Below are 18,894 nucleotides of genomic sequence, written 5' to 3' on the forward strand. Positions count from 1 at the left end.
TACGAAAGAGTTTGGGTCGTCCAAACTGACTACAGTTTCGGTCATTTAAGTCGAATTGCTTCATAGCTCGGCAATAGCAGCAAGGTGATAAAACAGCACTTGCACCGTGTGGCACGAGTGTGGCAAGTATGACTTCAGCGATCGGAGCTGTCGTAAATTCTTCCCTTTTTTTCGTTGTTTGGATTTTCGACCAGCAAGTGGGGAGGTCCACATAGATCGACGAGCTCCGACATGATCACCTACAGAAAGTCATTTGGGGAAAACATTTGCCGAAGCCAACGGCACAGGTCTGGCTTTTCTGGAGCGGATCTGGTGAAAACAATTGTTCATTTAGAATTGCGCTCCCTCCTTCCCGAAGGTCTCGGGGGGAGGCCTAGTAATGACTGGTGGCGTCGTAAAAAACGTCCATGAAGTCGGCCCCCGCACGCGATATAAACAAAGGATGCGCGTTGCGTATCCGCCGTTATGCCGAGGAGGTTGCCTGGTTGGAGGTGGGCCCTGTCGATGAACGGCCGATCGCACGCGTCCTAACCTCAGGCGATCAAAAACGACTCTTCTGAAAACTCTCAGCGGCAGCGGTGTAGACCAATCCCCACGGCCGGCGTCCACACGATGCTCACATGTGCGTTACCGGGCTTCCCGGGGCGAACCGATGTTGAAAAGCCAATTATTTAGATTATCCCGGGTCCCGGGTCGCCCAGCTAAAGGCCCGTCAAGTGTCCTAGCTGTGAGGCATGGGAAGAGGGAGGAGGAAGGCGCACAGACACACACACCGGGCAAGGAAACAGATAGCGAGCGTTACACGTAAACAAAGCAAAAGGCATTAAAAAATCAAAATGAATGAAGATCATTACAATCGAGCTACGGATTGTTCAACTGGGAAAAGCGATGGTTCACACTTTTTCTGCATTTTTTTGTTGTTGCGTCGTAGGTGTCTCTTTCTCGTGTTTGCCGGATGCTGCAGAACGATAAAGCAAGAGCGCCAACGGGTTTAACTGATTGGACCAGTTGTGGTTAGTGGGCATCGATTTTTACCGATTGATTGTTCTTCGAATTGTTTATCGTGGAACGTTCTAGTTGAGGCAATCGGTATAAATTAGCGGCGATGCCGTCATGTGACGCAAACGATACTTGCGCAATTCATTTTGAATACGTTAGTAGCGGAGGTGGAATGTTGTGGACTTTGGCGAAGATTTCATATTTTGATCTGGGGTATTAACACAAAATTAAGTTTCTCAAGTTCTTAAAATATCAGAATAAAGTCATCTAGGATAAATGTCCAATTGGATTTTTAAAATTTTCCAACTTTAAAAATTGAAAGTCTTAAATTAATCAATAATTACAATGGTAGATACTCCAAAAAAGCTAGGTAATTGTAAAAAAAATGATTTAACTTACAATCAACTATATATAAACCGTGTCTTCCTTGAACACAGCTGTAATCTCGAGACCGGGAAATTAAATTAGAAATAGCTATACAGGGTTTCGAATCATATAAGGGAATAGTTCAAACACTTAGGGGAATGTTGGATGAAACCTGTGATAGTTTGCAATCATATAGGGGAGTGTTGCAATCTACTATGGGAATTTTGCAAGCGGACTTTGGAGCTGCCATCAGATTGTGGGTGCTGTTGTAATAACCTCAAAATATTTTTGTTAATTTTACTAACTTATCTCGTTTAATTGTGGCTCCGCAGCAGGATTTATTTAGTTTATCATGTGTACAGCTGAATCCCACACGAAAACAACTCCAAATGATATTTTTCAAAAAAACGCTTGCAAAGTTCGCCTAATCGATTGCAACACTCCCCTATATTATTGCAAACTTCCACAGCTTGCTTGCAACATTCCCCTACCGATTTGCAACATTCCCCTAAGTGATTTAAATATTCCCTTATATGATTCAAAACCCTGTAACTGCAACGATTTATTTAAAAAAAAACTCGAAAGGCTTTCGTTATTTAAAGATGATTGAAATTGGCTTAATTTAAGTTTAATGCAACATCAAGTCTTTCAGATAATATTGTGGAACGGGTTATTATTAAAGTACTATTATTAAATTTGTTAAACAATCTCTGTCAACGTATTTGTATAATTTCTTTGCATAATATTACAGATTAATTTGTATTTGTCATATAGAATCACAATTTTTTCGGAATTGTCAAATTTCGATTGTCTTTACTACTATTGAAACCTTCTTTGTTCTATTAATCATTAGCTAAATGAACGATATCTCACCGAAATAAACGTTTTAGCAATTTAAGCAAAAATATTTCCCTGCACTGCGTTCTGAGGCTCTTCGGTGTGAGTTGTGGATGTCTTTTAATCAGCTTGAAATTCCGTTTCAATTGAAAATGCTTCTCGAGAACAATTCCAGCAGGCGGGAAACAATAAGTCAATTAGCAATTGATATAATTTCCGCCTATTTTTTTTTCTTCTTCTATTAGTCCACCTTTACTCCTTGCAGATCCTTCACTCTGTGCAGAGCAGCTTGAATAGATGTCCGCTCCGCTCCTACTAACCGCGTTGCCAGACGTTGCCACTCATCGAACGTTAAAAGCAGCGCGCAGTGAAAATGGAAGCAAACTTCCCCACAAATGACGCTCGTCGTATCGATACAACATGGATAATTTATGCCAATCACATAAATGGTCTTTTTCGTGGACTTTTTTTTTCTCCTCTTGCCGATGTTTCTTCGCCTATTGCGTTGCGAATAAAAAAGTTTACTCTTTTGTCAGTGCCTTTCCCGCCCCATCTCGGAAACAGTTTCTCCGGTTCGATCGAAACGATTAGTGATAAGTGAAGCGTTTCAGCACCAATCAAAGGACTACCTATCGAGACGCCAAGCAGCAGCAGCAGCAGCAACAGCAACAGTAGCAAAAGAAAAGCGAAAGAAAATCATGCAAAAAGAAAGCGCTTTTTCTCCGGCCGTGCTCGCTGTAGTTGTACAGTGTCGGTGAAAATAACTCCAACCGAAGCAAAGAAAAGAAAAGCGGAAGAGGTCCGCGCGGGCGATGGCGAAGAAACGAGCGAATCAAAACATGAAGCAACGCTAATGGGCACCCTTTTCAATCATTTTCTCAATTGCGACACTAATTTCGAACCCATCGAACCCAATTGGCAAGTGAAGCTGTGGAAGTGGAGCTCCCAAGCCAAATGGCTGTATAATGTGTTGTGATTGGGAGCGGAGCGGAGATGAGAGGGAAGTGGTAATAGCACCATGTATAAACACATACACGCACACATACACACACATACACACTCTCACGCTATTGCTTCAGCACCAGTTCCGGAGTCGATTGATTGAACGGCGAAAAGGCGGCATTTTCCACCGGAGTAGACGTCTCTCCGAAAGCATCGCGACCGTCTTGGGAAAACCTCGGGCAAGGAATGAAGAAGAAAAACGCCGGAAAAATTAACAAACGACACAGATCGTTCGAAATGAGTAGCGGCACAGCCGTTGACTAGCATTTTCCGCTTCTCGAGAAATATATTGAACGCTTACGAACAGTCGTTCGATCCCGGGTCGAAGCCGGTGGTACAGTATCGGACAGAATGATAGGACCCTAGTTTTTTCAACGCACCGTACACTTGTTTTGCCACGTTACTTGTGTTTGTGTGTGTGTGTGTGTGTGTGTGTGTGTGTGTGTGTGTGTGTGTGTGTGTGTGTGTGTGTGTGTGTGTGTGTGTGTGTGTGTGTGTGTGTGCGAGTCTGTGTGTGTGTGTGCGAGTGCGCGGGTTTTTGTCTGAAGAAACGTAGCTTGACATGGTTTCATATTGCATTGAAAGCATTCTGTTTATGTGTGTTATCATGTGAAACAGCGTGCGTTCACACTTGGATAAATGCTAAAGTTTGCATCGACAGCAGCGCTTGTTCCCCGGACGAGAACGCAGGTGTGCTGTTTCATGAATGTGAATACGACACCGGTGCGAAATGAAAACGCGCACAATAGCAATGAACTCGGCATTCCCTCACAGGTGTTTCTCCAGTGCACGCCATTGAAAGGCATGCGTGCATCTTTGCGTTGAACGTTGTGTGCGCATGGGAAACTTTGTGTGTGCATTGAGCAAGCGCGCAGGTGTTCTTTTCAATGGGCGTTTTGTTTCATGAGCGCGGCAGTATTCTGTTCTGGTTTTGAATGGATACATGCTCACTCGCTTACTCATTGATTGTTTTTATCCATACGCTTTTTTGCTGCTCGACAACGATGTGATTCATCGCGTATAAAAGCAGAACGCAGGCAGTGCACGGCATCAGTCGTGTCCAAGTTTTTAACCAGTGTGTTCTTGACGGTCTAAGCAAGCAATTTTTATTACAATGGGTCGAGGTAAACATTGTACCGATTATCAGCGCCATATCATTAAGCGAATGGCGGCTGCTGGCATTAAGCGCAGAACGATCGAGTTCGTGATGGAACGATCGCGCACTTTTGTGGCGAACGCGCTTCGGACAACCGAAACGCGCAAGTCACCCGGACGTCCTCGGAAGACCACGGCGGAGGAAGACCGTAAGATTGTTAACATATCGAAGAAACATCCGTTTAGCTCGGCACCAGAGATCCGAGGCAGACTGAAATTGGCGGTGACGCCGAGAACAGTTCAGCGAAGATTGGTCAGTGCCGGGCTACTCGCGCGAGTGCCAGTCAAAGTGCCCAATTTAACACCTGCGCATAAAAACGCACGGGTGTTATTTGCAATTGAGCACATGTTCTTCGATGAAGAGGATTGGCGCAGGGTTTTGTGGTCAGACGAGTCAAAATTCAATCGACAGGGGTCGGACGGACGTAGGTTGGTTCGGCGCCCTGTTAATTGTGCTCTTGATCCGAAGTACTGCTTCAAAACTTTCAAGCATGGCGGTGGTAGTCTCATGGTGTGGGGATGCTTCTCCTACTATGGGATGGGTCCGTTGGTTCGAATCCACGGTAATTTAAATCGGTTTGGGTATCGAGATATTCTTGATACTCATTTGCTATCACACGCTAGGAAAAACCTTCCTCGGTCTTGGATGTTTATGCAAGACAACGATTCTAAGCATACTTCCGGGACTGTCCAAACTTGGCTTGCTGACAACAATGTCAAAACAATGAAGTGGCCAGCCCTTAGCCCGGATCTCAATCCCATTGAGAACCTCTGGGCAATTTTCAAGAAGAGGCTGGGTAAAAACATACCGGAAGATCTGGATCATCTCTTCGATCACATGCAAGAGGTGTGGAGCAAAATTCCACCTGAAACGATCCAGAATCTGGTGATGTCGATGCGTCAACGCATGATTAATGTCATCGTGGGCGACGGCAATAAGATCAAAAACTGAGCTTATTGCATTTTTGAATAGGGATCACTGCTCGCGAGGGCGGTGGTCCTGCAAATTACAACAAAAACCTAACCCAAAACACAAAAAAACTACTGACAAATCTATCCGAAACGACCTACTTGTGAAACAAACACACACATCAATACACATTCAAACATACATACACACACACACACACACACACACATGCACACACACACAAACACAAACACATACAAACCACACATAAACTTGACCCAACGGGTGCATGGTGCGTTAAAAAACCAATGCCCTATCTTTCTGTCCGATACTGTACTTCATCGACCGTCTGAGAGGCAGCAGCTTGTGTGTGATTGTGGAAATACAAAAAAAAAGTAAAAGCATCAAGATATAGCGCTTATAGACGTTCCTCTTTGATAGTGGTAGAGAGACAATTTTCATCCATTTCCACCCACCAAGCATCCTCTTATCGTGTGCGGTGATCGATGGGGAAACCTGCCGTTCACGTAGTGCGAGATGGCAAAATGGCTCTCTTCTTGCCGAAGAGGTACCGAAAGATGGTTGGGTAAAATCTAGCGCCAATGTTAAAAAATTACATACAATCTTCGATTCAACCGGAAACTCGACTTCGACCGTCCTTGAGCGGTTTTTTTTCAATTTTTTTATCATTTATGCACGGTAGGACTGTCGGTTTGTATGAGTGGGTGCGTTTATTTTCTATAAATTATTTTCGTTTTATTTATTTTACTGGGAGTGAAATATTGATCTAAAAATGAATCTTATCGATTATATCAATCATTAGAATAGAAGGCGTTTGCTGTTTGAAACATACTTTCAATAATAGGATTCAACTGAATCTGTTATCTTTGCAAGGAAGTTTCTTTCGAATGCAAACCTTGTTTTTCGCTGCGTGCAAAATGTTATTCCACATCGATCTGAAATTTCATTTCAATCATAAAAGTTTTTAATTTCTTCAGCACGATTTTCAACACTTCTGCACAATTCATACATTCACTGTTTTAATCTATCTCCTCTGGATTTTCCGCAAATCGTGAAAAACGACTGTCTATATAGTTATGCGTGGAGCTGTATTTCATTTCCATCATAATAATTTTTATTTTTTTATATTTTTTCTTATTTTTTTCAGTATGATTTTCAACACGTCTAAAGCTGGATTGAGTTTGACAGTTCTTTGCGATGTGTAGAAAATCAAGTGTAAAAACTGAAATTCCATTATGAAGCTAATAAACCATTTGACAGTTGTTGAAAAACATCTTGAAGGCGTGAATTATGTGCACATTTGAAAGTGACTAGGAAAATCCTGTTTTCGGACTTGACTTCGCCCGGACAATCGAATAATAGTTCCAAGTATGTTTGTATCACAAATTCTTAAATAAAAAAAACTATTTTGGAATTTGTCATGAATTTGTCGTAATGACTATGTGCTCTAAAAATGGTATTTTCAAATATCCAGCACGCAATGTCATCTATGTACTTAACCGTCATTCCTCAACAATACGGATTAAAGTTTCCCGGATAAACTGCGTTCCTCTGTAATTGATCTTTAACAGAAAATATGAGTCACATTGTGTTTTAATTTACTACTGTGACAATGTTTACAAAAAGTAATGTGACAATGGGTCTCAACTTGTGCTAATCAAAGAAATCGGCAGTTTGTTTTTTTATTGGTCAATGTTTTTGACATCCCAGTCAACTTAAATTACACGTCAAAATATTCATCCGGATAAGAGGCACGATTAATGGTGTGTGCTGCAACAAATGTGTTTCTCATTTTTCGCGATTGTCACATTTGTGACGCAAAGAAACTGGCAAACATTTTGTTGGCGTAACTAACTTTCTGATGCGTATTGATGAGAATGAGGCAGGTGGTGGTGCAGAAAAAAAGAAAGTTTAAAATTCGTTTGGATCGATATTTTAAAATTTATTAAAAGTACTCTTATGCATTTCAATTTTCAATATTTCCACATAAAATAAGGAAATAAAACGATATAAAAATGCATCTTTGTGTGCACACAAATGCTAAAATCCAAGATGGCGCAACAAAACTGCCAAATGAATACATCGGGGATGGATATTATTCTAAGACAGGATGAAATTTCAGCCTATTTACTAGTGCTGAAAATGTGGTAGATTTTATTAGATAAAGGCCTTATTATTGTTGGAAAGGTAAATCAAAAAATAAGTCCACTAATAACGATTTGAAATGCGTTTTTCGACTACAGACGAAACAGACGCGTCCACGAGGACAGACGCATCCTGAACTTTTATCTATTCTATCGTTTTTATCGTCTTTTTCTCTCTCTTCTCTCGAGTTGTGACCTTACAGAGTGTTGGGTACTCACGAGTTTTCATCAGCTAGACCAGGGGCCTCCAAACTTTTCAGCTCGCGGGCCGCATTGCTGCAAAAATAACTATATTGAGGGCCATTTGACGCTACCTTTAAATGATGAGTGAACGTTTAAATCTCGTTTTTACAACAAAATACTAACGATACTAATACAGTTTCGTGTTACTAAAGCTTGATTTTTGTCTAAGAAAAGTAAAAAAATACATTTTTATTTGAATAAGTCATAATAACGTAATATTAACTCTGGCAAAGTCATCGTGGGCCGCATTATAAGCTCTTGAGGGCCGCATGCGGCCCGCGGGCCGTAGTTTGGGGACCCCTGAGCTAGACAAATAAAACGGTTGAATATTGGATTCTATGCAATTGCGTGGAAATAGTCCTGATTTTTGAAATCATGCGACTGCAAATGGTTGTGTATATTATCACAGCTCTGCAGCAACACAAAATTGGCGCCAATAATGCATTTTATAGACCAAATTTAACAGCCGATTGTGTTTGTTCTGTTCCTGGTATTCTACCTCCCTTCTTCAGGAAAATACAAAACACTGCCAATAAACCACTTCCGCGTGTGACGGTCCATTAATTGCAACGAAGTATTTTCTAATTGCATCTCCACGATCCACTTGCCGTCACCATTTCGACACGAGGTTGCAATAATTCGGAACATGACCGTTCGGAAACAATCGAACGAGTGACTAGAAAGACGGCACTTGTAAATATTTACAGTACCCAGTACATGACCCGAGTATTATTCACATTCCCAAGCCCCATTTCCTGAGTTTAAATGCACACTTGGCAGGGGCAATTCAATCGTACCGGCGGGGCTCATTTTCATAAGTCATTCACTTAGGCGCAGTATTCAACGGGGAATGGAAAGTTACGATGATGGTGGCTTAAAATAGCTGTTTGACTTTCCTAATAGGTTTCCGCACGCGCAAAAAACTGGCCGGAAGGTGCAATACGGGTTGTAAAAGCAATTTTCCATTTCGGAGAGCGCGGATGGATAGTACGGGTGGTTTCTTATAGTGAATGTACATTTTTATCGTTCAGTATTCGCATATATGTATTAAATCAGATGAATACTATGCATGTACTAGACATTCGTTCATAAAATGTTCTAGAACGCATCAGTATCGGACATGGTATGTTCTGTTGAGGTGCAAAGATACCTTGATATGATGCTTTTTCGCGGGTTGTCCATATTGACAGGTTATCCGATAGCATCCATCACCCTTTTTCACCAACTCCACCCAACATTCCCCATCACCTTGACCTACATAGCCAATCCATCGGGTGATCGTATTTGTTGTCGGTGAAATGCTCCTATATTTCCCTCGCCACGAACGCTTCCAGTTGCGTTTCAGAGGCATAGAGCATTCGATAATCCACCGTTTAACTACGGTTCACTTGGCTACAATAATAGTATCCCGCACAACACACATGATCGACGTACGCTTACCTCTTTGCCATCGTATGTCACAACCAGAGCGCTATACGGGCAACACCGTCTACCCACCGTCAGTTCTGCAACAAGTGAAAATCTTCCCCCCTCGATAAGCCCCTTCTGTATCATACCGTGCCGTAACGAAGGCACGAACGCTACCGTTGAGTGCAGTAGAAGGTAAGTATTTTCTTTACACAAGAGACTCGCGCTCAGTTCTCACTCGCATCAGACGAACGGAAGAGAGTGTGTTTTTTGGGAAAATGACTTTTCTATTGCCAGTCCTCTGTTTTCCCTCCTCGCTAAGCCCGCTTCATACCCGAATAGGGGGAAACAGGGAAAGGCTTGCTAGGAAAACAAGGGGCAACATAGAGAATCCTTTAAACCTATTCCCGTCCTCGGCAGTACACAGGTCCGGGACCATTTCCAGTCTAATCTGCCGACCGACCGACCGACCGACGACAGTAAAAGCACCAATTAGACCTACAGTACCGGGGTCGTACAGGGCCATATAATCATCATCACACATGGCTGCTTCTTAGAATAACATTTTGGTTTCGAGTCCATCAAAATTCTTCTACGACTCCGACGCTCTCGACGGAGCTAGTCAGCTTCCTCGCCGAGCGTTCGTCCTCTCCTGCGCGCGCCATACGTTTGCGGCGGTGCTGCGCGGTGATGTGCTTTGTTTACACGATTGTTTTCTTGTAAAACGGCTGTAAAACAAGCAATAGGCCCCTTTCCTCCTTTCGCACTCCCTGCGTTCCGGGGCCGTGCTAGGGGATGGTGCCGTACTAACGCGCAGGAAGTGAAAATGCTGGTGTGAAAAAGTGGGTGCAAAGCTGAACTCGCTTACCGGCGTGAATGTGTAAATATTTCGAAATTATTGATGAGCTAATTTTGCTGTGTACGGCTAAAATGTTCTCATTTTTCTTGGTGTGTCGTATCCATCAGGGTGTCGTGTCTTTTGTGACCATAGAGCAAACATCTGGATAGATTCTTAAACGATCGACCAGTAATCTCATTCCAAACGAAGTTTACTTGTACAATTTTACTTCATTGAGACAGTGAGGCATTAAAAGACACAACCAATGTCAACTACAGCTCTATAAAGTGATGTACACCTAGTTCCCCGACCCCTGGTTGAGTACATGCACGATTACTCCGTACAGTAGCTCGTTCGATGATCGATTTATGAACTAGTTAGTGAGCATCGATTATAAATATTCTATGTTTATCGTATCCCGCTGCTTAAGCAAACAAACATCAAGGCTTTCGGAACATGCGTGAAAGCGGAATAGCCGCCAAAGTGCAGCCTCTGTGGGTGTGTGTGTGTGTGTTTGGACTGGAGGAAAAACCTGCCGTCTCCATATCTTCCTCTCGTAAAAATGCCCTATGATCTCCATTCACAAACACTCTACACGCTTACACTTCCTTTTCGCTTGGTCTCTTTTACCTTCTTTTTTCAGTGCTTACAGTAATTTTCCCAGTGTCCCCCTATTCACCCCACCTTGCGTGGAATCAAGAACAATTTTCCTCTCGCTCAAAAGAGCGTGTTTTCAATAGATTAAGATCACATCCATCCTCATTGCTGCTCAGTTCACACTTTACTCCGATCATCATAACCATCGCTTTAATGTGCTCAAATGTTATTAGATCTTTCATCGAGCGGCGGGTAATTAAATCAGTTGGGGTAGAGTGTATTTATCAACACCATCCCCACAGTTATATCGATGGTCGGTGTGAACGATATGGGACGATTGCAAACAAAGTAGATCAATCGGTATAGTCTCGTGAGAGGCACTGAATAAAAGCGATAAAACATTTCCTGATCAATAAGCCGAAGATTAAACGAGTAGATATGTTGTGACGTTGTAATGCGAATTGTTTATGAATAGGAGGATCGTATGAAGCACTAGGTATCATGTGTAGTTTGAGACGCTCGAATGGAACTTTGGTGTTTTTTGAAGTATGAAAACAGAACTTTTATTTGCAAATTCGTACAATGATGTTCGATTCAATTTGGAGCTTAAAAACTTCAGCTTATATTTTATTGAAATTAACAGGTTTAAGGTTTGTAATTTGAAGTATCTCTCGTTAATTCGATTAAAATTTCTGCCAAGACGTCATGGCGTCTTTATAGAGATACAAACATACAAAACATTGGTATTTTTCCCCAAGGACCCAAAGGGTCTTCGAATAAACTTGTCAGTCCAATGAACCAACTAAACAGCGGTGCTACATAATAAATAATCACCAACGTAAAATTTTAAGTACTTAATCTCCAAATACATTATTCTCAATATCATTTCATAGTTCTTGTCTAATAAATTCCTGACAATCACAAACCAAATGATTTTAAATTAATCTTATATATTATTTACATCACTAGCTATGCAAATCTCGTAATTTATACAAAATGTTAAATACTTAAAATTGTTTAGAAATGTTGTTAAAATTAAAAAAATCTAATGTTGACTTACATTGGAATTGAAAGCCATACTATCAATTTTCTCCTAGGAGTTAAGTAAAGTAGACAACACAAATTATTTTGTTCTTTTTTGCTTTCCTGAATGATGCCTGATTTAAGAAACATGTTACATAATTAGCTGAATATTTTTAAAGTAAATGAAACACTACTGCCTTTCCATACTGGTCGTGTCGTGCGTCAAATAAGATATTGCAGCCACTCCAATTTTGTTTTCTAACTCTTGCTCATCTGTAACATTCAAATTTCCATGCTATCAATACCTGAATATTGAAGAATACGGTATAATTTGGAACCATATAATATTGAATTTTATACATTTCATTTTAAATTACTGACCTGTCTATCATTCTATTTTAGAATCAGTAGCGAAATTGCCTGAGTCCGCTCATCTTACGGGTTCTAGGTTTTTACACAAAGGAGGTTTAAAAAAAAGAATCTATGAGTTCCCCGTTTGCTAGATTTTAACACAAAGTGTCTATCCTGTTGTTGTTTTGTCCAGCCACACTTCTGTAAAATGTCCACAAAATTTTACAACTCTACCCACTTCGCCATAACGTTGCAGTAGTGTCACAGACTAAACAAATAACAAAACACCAACCCGGAACCTATTGCCAGTACACTAATCTGCTGCAGTGTCGTAGCAAATCGACGCGTACCTCAAAACACGGTATGAAACGAATCCTAGCGAGCAAGCAGATAAAGGTCTCGAGGCCAAAACCGGCTTCAACACGTCAATAAACAATCTGCTTAAGTCACCAGCACTCGAACATTGGAATTGGGACCGATGCCAAACCCTAAGTTCGCTTCTCAAGATCTCGTTCGGCCGAAGTAAACAAATGCTCAACACGATCCGTGTTTCCCCGTTTTCGAATGCTGGCTGTGTGTGTGTGCGGGTTAAGTTTTTTAAAAACTCATTTTAAACCAGAAAAACGCATTCACAAAGCGCTTAGGTTTTCCGCTCAGGCGTCCAACGCACAGCGCGAAGCGGTCGGGGCACAGGCCGAGAAAAACTGGATCGCTGGAAAATTGGGAAACGGGCAACAGGAGTATTGAATTACAGGAAACCCTTTCTTTGCAGCGATTATATTTTAGTGAGTGTGCGACGTGCTCGCCATCTCGACGGGCTCGAGAATCGGTAAATATTTACATATTCGTGTCCCTTTTCCGTGTCCACAAACCCCCTGCCCGACTCCGTGTTCCGGGGGCGGCAATGGTTTTGCACGTCGACGACGCCGACGACGAAGCCGGCGAGAGTGCACTGTTTTCCGACGGTGTCGATTTTCATTGTGGCCAACCAGCCAGCCAGCCAGCCAGCCAGCCAGTAGACGGCTCCCGAGAGCTGTAAGGGTGTTGACGGTAGCAGACAAGTGTAATTAAAGGATAATTCTACTACTATTAACCTTTTCGACCGTTACTCCCGCGCAGTCGAAGATGCCTGGTGCATCACGGTATAACATCATACCACGGGCACAAGCGGGTCTGAGAGAGTCGAGAAAGGCGAAGCGTCCGTTGGAGTGCTTTCTTCTCTTCTTCTATTTGCTCCTGTTTATGCTAGCTTCGCGTCATACGATCAAGACGGATGAAATTCCATCTACTCTAGATAGATGGTGCCACAGTGGAAGAGTATTTTAAGCACCGCATTAAAGACTAGCGCGCATTACTTTGTACACTAGCTTATCGTTCGCTGTAGTGAGAGATCTGCTAGCGTGTTGGCTCATTTGACGATAGAGTGAATTAAAAGCAATTTAATTTTCAATTAATTCCTACGAGCATTTAAACTTAAAGAACATGCTAATGTAGTTCTACGGGGCATTACACCAGACATGGATCACACAGATTTATCACTTTCAACTCTTGCGCTTAGTGATTCGAAAAATCAGTCTGTTTTGGTCTCACCGCAAAGGACTGAAGAGGTTTCATACACTTAGCATATTGAGCCTTATCGCACCCGAAGACACTTGTCGCACGGTACTGTTTCTTCGTTTCTAGCTCGTTTCAACCCCATATAATCGGCATTCATCGACCAATTGCACATAGACAATGATATGTATCCCACACGCTTATCTTTCCTGCCGATGTGTCCTTTGCTGGTGAAAGTCTCATTGACAAGTAATTAAACCACTTCAGGCCGAGTCGGCACACTCTCTCTGGTGTGCGTGTGATCACATGCTGCGTGCATGTGAATAGATTTGATGTTTGATAATGATTCGGCATGTTTTCTTGTTCTGGTTGGTGTATTAAAAAGCGACTTCAATTGCCATGTCCACTGGGCGATGTATCTGGGAAATTCTTTAACTGTTAGATGCAACCAAGTGCTACCCGTTCAAGTAGCTTACGGATGTGGCTGAAGAGCGATTAATTTGTTCAGCGATGATGTGGTATCATAAGGCTCTTTATCGAGTACAAGATGCTTAAAATGACGGCCATATATTTTTTCCCACACAAAAGAAAGTTGGTTGATATCTAGTTCATGATTGGTATGATTGTGAATGTACCCTTGTATGTGAAATTAATTATGATGCTTAGAAAAAACATCAATTTCAACTCTTTTTCTGCTGAAAGCAGTGACACAGAAGCATGTTGTGTGATGACATTCGTTATCGTTGTTTATATTGCATCCTTTGAGAAATAAAAGCAGAGAGAAAGCGGTAATTTTGAGATAGTAATATTTTAGTTTTCATGTAATTCATTTTAATAAATTTAATATAGACATTTGATTATAGCGGACAATGGAGGAGCCGCTATAATGACGAGCTATACGAGATGTACGGCGACCTCACTGTCGTACAGCGTATTAAGCTCGCCAGGCTCCGGTGGGCTGGCCATGTTGTACGCATGGAAACGGACGACCCAGCCCGTAAAGTCTTTTTAGGCCGTCCACAAGGACAGAGGAGGCGTGGTAGGCCCAAATTGAGGTGGCAAGATGGCGTGGAGGCGTCCGCCATTAAGGCCGGGATAACGGACTGGCAGACGAAGGCGCGAGACCGTGAGCGGTTTCGGACACTCCTGAGGCAGGCCAAGACCGCAAAGCGGTTGTAGCGCCGGATAAGTAAGTAAGTAATAGACATTTGATAACTACAGATTCATTGTCATTATAGTACTACACTCGTTCGAAATACCCGTCATGGATTCAAATGTCGTCTGAGCCAAGATCTTCTCAAAGTACTTCGATCTTCTATCATGCAATGTGTACGTCAATCAGTCACATCTGGGCAAATTAATTGACGCAAACAGGATGAAGGTCTGTCATTGACAAACCACTGTGGATAGTCAAATTATCTTAAACAAAAGAACGAGTCTAATCAGGATTTGGTTTGTAATGGATAATATACACCCAGCTTCAGGGCATTCGTTCAGACCTAACAAAGGACCAACATTTTTGATATGTTTTTTGCATTTAACTTTAAAACGAGATAACCTTGAGTAAGAGTAACAAAAAAGATTAATGTAGAACTAGTTTGATTATGACAAACATAAACATACCATATTTAATATAATATCCCAAATATCATTCACAAACATGGCAGTATAGGATGAATGTTTGTGGAAAACAATCTAATTCAAATATCGCAATTTACAGCGATAGCTCATAACTTATATTGTCAGATGGTTTGCTCAACTACACGTCACTGAACATTGTTGAACGTGTGCCAAAAATAAAGGCCTAGCCGTTTCACCGTACTTTCAGCACGTGGAACACCCGTCGCCACATCACACACTACCCCAGCAACAACGCTCACAATCCCTTACTTAACTCGCTCTCGAGTGCCGGATTCCTCCTGCCCTTGCACGATTTTCCTGTTTCCGACCCGCTTTCGGTTGCAGAACGCCAAAATTTCCGCACAACTCGGGCAACGATTGAAGCTGTTATCTCCTTAAAACGTGCTCTAATTCCAATCCCACAGCTGCATCGCACTCCTCTGCAGGCCGCCCATCGGCTCACGGTCGCAGCAGTTTGCAAACCTGCGCCACGTTCCCGTGCAGGATGAAGCGAGTTCGAGCATTCGGCGCAGAGTGGACTCGATTGCCCTGGGCCGGGCTTCATTTGCCAGATCGGTCGTCTATTCGAAAATCCACTTCTAAGTGTTCCACTAATCTACATTCCCTCTTGACCTCTTGCTGCTCTATATTGGCACCACCGGCAAACCGCAACAGCCAAGCCAGGGTAAACCGGGTGGGAAGGGGGGCCCTGGCGCGACTTTAACGGTCTGGAGTAGTTTGACCATCCAAAACTCCCCCGAGGGTACACCATCGTAACCCACTTCAAGAGGATGGTTTTATTCGGCGCACCATTACGCAGACCCTTGTTGACTGTTGCAATCCTTTCTGCGTTCGAGCTGGCCCCAGCACTGAATCGTCATCGCCTTCGGAATGGTCCACACTCAAACAAACAGCAGTGGCCGCGGATGTTAATGACGGCTCTAACTCGCTTGGCATCTTTTACGCACACGATCGAGCACGAGCGCGTTTACGCGATTTTAATAAACCTCGGATTCCTATCGCGTTTTGTGCAACGGGCTGGTGAAAAGTTGAAAATCGTGCACAGATTTACGGCTGTTTGCTTCAGCCAGGGTGCTTGTTTTGGGGTGTTTTTCAAAACTTTGTGTGTTTGTATAAATAGTCCTAGCTAGAAGTTATTGTGAACGTTAGTTGATAGTTTGTAACAACCTAGCCCAGACGTACAAGCGTTATTGTCGTGCAAACGACCACATGTGGACATATTTCAAGTGCCCGATGTCTTGGACATTGGCGCCGACAGACCACACGTGTTCCACGTTAAGGATGTGTTCGATTCCAGCTGGGCGAATTGTGAGTTCGGGACAAATTTACACTTGTTTTTGACAAGTGCGTATGGGCATGGGTTGGCCACCCGGTCGATGAGCATTAACGTACGAACCCAACCTCACTTGACCACCGAACAGCAGCATTAACGACCAGACACTTAAATATGAGCTTGGGTTAAATAAATATAGTACCCTCTGGGTGGTTTCTGTTGTGACAAGCAGAAGTGGTCAAAAGGTCATAATGATTTATACACGTTCATTGAAGATTTTCTATCGATGATTGTCACAACAAGCTACATTATTGGAAAAAAATCACTATTGTAATTATGCGCATTGATTATGTTTTGTTGAATACTAGTTAAAATGGCCCGGTTACAGGGCTTCGCAACGTTTATCATGGGACATATGAGAATTGCACTTTTTGAATGCTTTTGATTAATTTTGTATGCTTATAGTATTTACAACATACATTGCAGTATACACACAACCATGATTTCTTAATTTTCTATTATTTAAAATTCTATAAGTTAAATTGAGGATGGTGTACCTCTTGGAATAAATAATTTATTCATCGAAATTCACATTGCTGCCATATGTAACTCTCGCCGATGAGGAGCAGCAATTCTGCGAACTCTTTCCGTTCTTCAGCATCTTGAACAGTCTGGGCTGTCTGCACACGCATTTTTGGCCGCAAACGCAATACCCTAAATTTGTCCCACAGCATGCTCTGCCGGATACACTGCTGCAAAACCTAGACGTTGGTATCTGTCGGAAGTCACCACATAGCAGCACCATCTTATCACCGAACGTTTGCCGATTTCCCATAACGTCCTGCAAGGCGTGATCGAGGGCGCGAGTTTCAAGAGCATAGCGGCTACTCATGGATGTCTCGTTCCATACGATCAGTGTTGGTGCCCACTGATCTCAGGGTATGTGTTCCATCCTTGTCAAGGGGGTGTGCTAACCTGCTCTACTTTCAAATGACACAACCAAACGATCAGTGAAGCCTGTTGCATCAATTCAGCCTGTGCTGACTGTACACGGATGTTACAGGAACTGTTAGCGTCCAGGTTGAGCGATAGCTTGAATTTAGAGTGTAGCGTACGTCACCAGGTCAGCAGCAGAGCAGCAATTCAACTCAAAGCCACTGCTATTGCAATGTTCAATCGACGCCGCGTGTACGCAAGATTAGTTTTGAGCAGAAACGGCTACCCGGTGCCACCAGGTTCATCAAAAATAGATTGTTCTGTCAAACCGTAGCTATCCATCCACTGCTGCAGTAACTATATCTTACACCGTTCGTTGATCATTCGGGTCACGTTTGCTAATATCTTGTTCATCACATCGATAGCATAAGGCAGATTTTAGCAGGTCTGGTCGTATTTGCACAAAGTCGGTTAACTGCGGAAAGGTGCTGATCAATGAGTCGCAGCGCTTTGAGGAGCTTGACAGCCCGCAGCTTCCGATTCTGCTCGGAGTCTTCAACGGAGTACCGGTCCATATTTTGCCCTTGAAAGTCTTCACAAACGTGGTTCACGTTTGCGTCCTACAATAAGAGAGGATTCTGGGACACTTCCTCAGACAATCGGCCTCAGCACCATTTTTCGATCGAAAAAATTCGATAGGCGCTCACGTAAAACTGACAGTATAACTATCGGCCTCAGCACAATTTTTCGATCGAAAAAATTCGATCGATCCGGCTGTCATTTTGGTGTCATTTGACACTCATTTCGCCGCCAAGGTGTTCATTTTACTGGTCTTTTTGAAAACTGGTATACCATGACACTCACGAGCAAAATGAACTATGCTACAAAAATTCGATCGTTCCGCTTTGTATGGCGAAAAATCCGCAACTCATTGAGCTGCGGAAATTATCGAATATCAGAAAAATGCCATAAATCAAGGTTAATGGTTTTGAAAAACGTTATGTAAAAGCAAGTTGGTAATTGTTCTGGTTCTTTTTCAATATATTGGGTGATAAAAAATCATTTATTAAATATTTAAAAAAATGGTTTGCCTACACTAAGTACTGAACTCGATGGGAATCGACTTCATGCAAGAGTATGAAAGAAATAGTTATACTGTCAGTTTTACGTAAGCGCCTATCGAATTTTTTCGATCGAAAAATGGTGCTGAGGCCGTATTTCTTTCATACTCTTGCATGAAGTCGATTCCCATCGAGTTCAGTACTTAGTGTAGGCAAACCATTTTTTTAAATATTTAATAAATGATTTTTTATCACCCAATATATTGAAAAAGAACCAGAACAATTACCAACTTGCTTTTACATAACGTTTTTCAAAACCATTAACCTTGATTTATGGCATTTTTCTGATATTCGATAATTTCCGCAGCTCAATGAGTTGCGGATTTTTCGCCATACAAAGCGGAACGATCGAATTTTTGTAGCATAGTTCATTTTGCTCGTGAGTGTCATGGTATACCAGTTTTCAAAAAGACCAGTAAAATGAACACCTTGGCGGCGAAATGAGTGTCAAATGACACCAAAATGACAGCCGGATC

General features: G+C 42.3%; 1 protein-coding gene and 1 pseudogene across 1 annotated transcript in view; both read right to left on the minus strand.

Moving 5' to 3' along the window:
* The window catches only part of LOC5667758 (uncharacterized), a 549,880-nt gene that overhangs the window by 272,290 nt on the left and 258,696 nt on the right, over positions 1 to 18,894 (minus strand). The window lies entirely within an intron of this gene.
* LOC133392361 (U6atac minor spliceosomal RNA) lies at positions 17,303 to 17,358 on the minus strand (annotated as a pseudogene).

This window comes from Anopheles gambiae, chromosome 2 (assembly GCF_943734735.2).
Source record: "Anopheles gambiae chromosome 2, idAnoGambNW_F1_1, whole genome shotgun sequence".
Taxonomy (NCBI): Eukaryota; Metazoa; Arthropoda; class Insecta; order Diptera; family Culicidae; genus Anopheles; species Anopheles gambiae.